Source organism: Blennius ocellaris (genome assembly GCF_963422515.1).
Source record: "Blennius ocellaris genome assembly, chromosome: 3".
Lineage (NCBI taxonomy): Eukaryota > Metazoa > Chordata > Actinopteri > Blenniiformes > Blenniidae > Blennius > Blennius ocellaris.
In genome coordinates this window covers 24,709,108-24,714,582 of record NC_137652.1, presented here as the reverse complement: position 1 = coordinate 24,714,582, position 5,475 = coordinate 24,709,108, and positions in this window count along the sequence as shown.

Here is a 5,475-nt window from a genome sequence, read left to right as displayed (position 1 = left end):
CTGCTAACCCAGCAGGGTTCTTCGCCACCCTGTGTCAGCCAATCCTGAACAACTAATGAACTCTCAGCGGACAAATCAGAAGACAGAGTCCTCAAGCACTATTTGGTGTGCTCGTTTTGCCCCAAAGCTTTTGCAGAGAGCAATAACACAGAAACAGCGACATAACAGATAAAAATGCTTAATTTATACAGTTTATAGTGGTTATTATACTCTAAAATAACACAGAATATGTGGAAAAAGTGCAATCGTTTTGCATTTTTACTTGTTTGATTACCAGTGTTATATAAAATAAATAAAATGTTTAAACAACAGTTACTAGTTTTAAAGCATCTCAGTTGGTTAATGATTATTGAGGCACTCCTCCTCCATTAAGAGAGAAGTTAAATGAAATAGTAACAGAGAGGAAAAACAGCTTTGAGCAAGGCTGAAGCTTACTTTGGACTTAAGGCTCATTTATGCTGTATGTTTCTCTTTTTCTTATTTTTTTACTACTGCCAATATACTTCTTAGCATCTTTTATGTTGGCATGGACAGTATGCCATGATTCCACTGGGGGCAGCTCTGAGTCAGCAGGCTCTGTTGATCCCAAACATAGTTACTGTTAAACAAAGTATAATAGTGTTATCTTCTGAAAAAGAGAAAATTGCTCTGTCTACACGGCAATGATTTTAAGTGAAAATGGAAAACATTTGGTGCTTTTCAAATGTCGGAGATACTGAAAATGCAACTTTTTGAAAATCTTCGAAATACATTACGTTTGGAAGATTCTTTTCTTCAGTATTATAAATGAGGGAATGAGGGTGATTAGTGTCAGTTTATACAGGTCAACATCAAGAGTTTCTTTCTTCTTCTTATCGCAGTCAGTTGGAACAGAGTTGGCACACTGCCCCTCAGTGGTTACTGGTTGCCTTGCTTCGTTAATATCTGTGAGCTTCCAGATGTACAGAAACACATATCTAATAATGAGCATAAATGAGCCTTGAAAGAATTCTGACAAAAGCCACAAACTCATGGAAACATTAGCAATAGATACTAATTTAATAGTCGAGTTTTAACATGTAACTTCCAGAAGCTTTGGCGTATGAGCAAAATGTTGGATTTTAAAGAGTTATACCTAAAACAATTTCCTACATTCCTGAATGCAGTTTTTAGCCATTTTGTAGTAAGCTCAAGTTTTACACACTTGTTTCCTATTAAATATCTTTCTTTGGCATAACACTTTATATATATATATATATATATATATATATATATATATATATATATATATATATATATATATATATATATATACGTATATATATAATAAAAAAATCAGGACAAAGTAATTCTGTGAAACTAAAATACATGCATGGCTCAGATCAAAACGTGGCACATTTAGTAGTCCTTCAGGACCTTCTTTATGCGAGCAGGCAATATGGGAACTTTCCACATCCAGTAAATAAGACGCACACACTCCATCCCACTCGACCTGACTGACGACTGTCATCCTCGCTCCCCAGTCTGATTCATCAAGCTTCTCTCTGTCAGAGCCAAACACTTTGCTGCTTTTTTTTTCTTTTTTGTATCTTCATCAGTCAGCGTTCAGACTTCTGGCGTTCTAGGCAGCACATTTTACAAATAAGGGCAGGCTGTTCTTCCTTTTTATTTTGTAATTAGGAACCATGTGCTTATAAATGTTCTCTTTGATTAATGTTCCACAAGGTAATTGGTTGGCCTGGTAAATACAGAATTAAACGGATCTTGATTAGCTGCTCCTGAAATAGCATTGCATTTATTAATTCACGGGAGTGTAGTATCACCCAATTCCATGGCTACTAATTTAATCTTTTTTCTTGTCAGTATTGATTAGGCTTACTATGAAAAGCAAACATGCGACAAGAAACATGCATGACGGACATTTTGATTGCTTTCACTCGAGGCTGTGCGATACATGGAATTCATTTTGATGATTTTTTTGTTTGTTTTACGCAATTTGAATATGAGCTTCATTACAAAATCAGGATATTAATTTCTTGTGGTGCAACAGATGTAAATGTGTCATAAATGTAGCAAACTAACTATTTCCATTAAAATCATGCAAGATTGCCTCCAAACTGCCTCCAAAGGAAGGCTACAGCCCCCGTCTTAATTCTCTGAAGCTTTACAGTGATTTCAAAATAAAAGTAAAGGTTTATTCTCAATTCTGGATTTATTCTAGACTTCAAATTTTATTTTGACAACCTCAAAGCCTCTGCCATTTTCATATTCTTAGTTAATATCAGTGATTGTTACAAAGTTAACCTGGTGCTCAAAACTTGGACCATTTACATGACATTAAAAGGTGATAACTGTCAGTAAACAGATAATTATAACAATAATCAGATACGATGCATTTACATGCACTTTGGAAATCAAAATCACTGTTTTACATCTTGTACTCCATTATTGGATTTCTTTTGGGAGTACCTCCACGTGTATTAAAGTAAGACTGAGGCCCCGTTTACACAAAGTTTGCAAGTGAAAACTGAAAACTTTTATAGCATTTTGGTTGTCCGTTTACATAACAACAGTGCTCTGGGCCACTGAAAACACAACTTTCTGAAAATTGTTCCCAAGACAGCACTTTTTTAAAACACTGCAGCTCACTTGAAAGACTGTCGTGTAAACAAGGGCCTCAATCTTTTGTCTACCTTCAGAACATCTAGTGTTGAAAATGTGACAAATACGGTCTGAGTACTAGCTTTCTTATGTCATCTAACTTGAATTGTCTCCTGACAAAGCTCTTTGTTGCCTTTTTGTAGTTTTCACATTTGTTGTCTTTTCTGCTGTCAATGTAACTGCGTCATTCACTTTCATTTAGAATGGTGCAGCTGTAAAAGAACTAAATAAATCAGATAAATTTGTATCTTTTCACCAAGAGAAGTGTCCACCGCTTTCTGAAAAGGTTACTTTAGTGTGAGCCAGCCTGTAGAAACACGCTAAAATAAGCTTTTTTTTTTAACACAAAAGAATGCAGTGTGAGGACCATCGGCTTCCTCAACGTAACTTTATTCATGTCCTGCTGAGTTTCCACATGTGTCAGAAACATTGTCTTTAATAAGTAGGAGGACAAGGAGGAGGTCAAAGAGCATGGACTTGCTGGATAATCTCTTCTTCATTTTATATTATAGTGCCATCAGAGCATGAAACGGAGGCCTCTCAGGGACATGGAGGCTGGTTTCAGAGAGAACATACTGTACATGCTGATCAGTCTGACAAATATAAAGTATTACGCTACCAAATTTGGTACCATGGCTGTAAAATGTATAATCAGTCCAAATTATGGCGCTCTGCTGTGTTTATACTTCGTATTAGATGAGAGATTTAAAGTTAGTCACAATTTGCAGTTTAAATGAACTATATGTATATGATCTGCCAAAGCATCAAATTATTAATACTGACAGTGTCATCAGAATGCATTTCAAGATACTGTCTCTTTTATATAATTAACTTTGCCACTTTTGATTTCCTAAATTGCTACTGATTACAGACAGTTTTAATTGATTCTTAAACTTTCTGATGTAAATTTCTGTAGTCATTAAACACATTCTTTTACAATGTACATACAAAATTAAAGCAATCTATAATTAAACTCTCTCTCTCTCTCTCTCTCTCTCTCTATATATATATATATATATATATATATATATATATATATATATATATATATATATATATGCACTCTATTTCAACATATCTGAAACATTGTAAAACGTTATATCTGCATTCTTTTTTCCATTCTATGATTTAGATTTAATGAGCTTTAAATGTAGGGATGAATCATAAGTTGACTTGAGTTTTGCTCTAAAAGAATTATCTCTTGTTAAATAGCAGGCTTTTCCTTTTTTTTCAACATGATTTTCCTGAACTAAGGTTGCACAGCTTCCCAGTTTTTGTTATCTGGAAATCATGATCCCATTTTTCAAAATTTCAAGTGCAGTAAATAAAAGCCATGTCTTTTTTTCACTGTGAAACACCAATTTTGTGACTTAACAAAATTGCTAGCGCCAACCAATAATGTTATAATGGCCAATAACGTAAAAAAAAATGTGGCCAGCTTAGATTTAAGAGAAGATATTATAGTAACTTCCATAGTAATTCTCATTTAATTGAGGAGTTTCCAGTGACCCCCTGAGCTAAAGGGCCGTATGATGCCGACGTCTGCTCCATAGGTTAAGATCTAGGTGTGGTTTCTCTGTATGGAGTTTGCATGTTCTCCCTCTGAGCATGCCTGTGTTTTCCTCTAAACACAATAGATTTCTTACCACAGTCAAAAACGTAACATTTGAGGGTAATTGGTGATTCTGACGTGTGAATGTGAGTGTGTGGCTGTGCGTGTCTGTGATGGACTGGCTCCTTGTGGGTATACACTCTATGAGCAGTGTTTAACAAAGCAACACAAACTCCTGCCAGTGTTTTGGTGATTTACCACTCCGATTCTTTTCAAAACTGCTTTTCAATTCAACGTATTGTTTAGGGCCGCAGCCTGCAGCCGTCTTACGGTAATTGGCATCATAAACAAATACCTCCATGAAAAATAGATTTAATGACTCATCTCACAGGAGATAAATGACTCCATTTAAGAAGACAAGGGCAACAAACAATAGCTAGAACCCCCCCCCCCCCCCCCCCCCCCCCCCCCCATGGTGAGCAATCATGCAAACCATACCCAGTTTTTTTCCTTCTGTTTATTGTTTTTTTTTGTAAAAAAGAGATTGGGTGGAATGAAAGGGCGGGGTCGCGGTCAGCGACAGTGAAGCATTTCAGTGATGAAGCAGATTTAACTGCTCAGATGTTTTGCGGCAATATGAAAACATTTGAAAATGAGACGTGTGCACTGCAGCCAAGGTGCAACACGCTGTGGAAAGGAAAGAGTGCAAATGTGGTCAAATGGACAGAACAATGCTCCACATGTGCTTCCACATCTTCAAGGGCAAGATGCTCTCCAATCTTTGTCAGCAGCTGGAATACTGATGTTGGGTTTGGCCTGTATTTCAGGCAAAAGACTGAAATATACAGAGCAGATATTTCATATTTGGTAGAAATAAACTTGGATTTAATAAATGTACTTTTTCTACCACATATGGGAGCCTCTGCTTCACTGCTTCGTCTCATTTCCATGCCTTGGCATAAAATGCATATAGTGCTTGAAAACAACACATTAAACCCACATGTACTGAAGGAAATTACACTTTGAAGAGTTTTCAAATGTCTTATGTTAAGTGCAATACCCCAGGGAACAGAAATGAGACCAAACAAATGTGAGACTTAAGTCACAGCTTTGAAAAGCTTAAAGCGTGGGGTTTTTACTGGTTAATCACATAAATACATGGGGGTGTATTTGGGTACCGAACTAACAAGCGCTTGGGACTGTGTCAAAAAATAAATCCACCACCAAGAATTTTTAAATATTCTAAATATTCTAATAAGTATAAAATATCTTTCTAAGTCAGA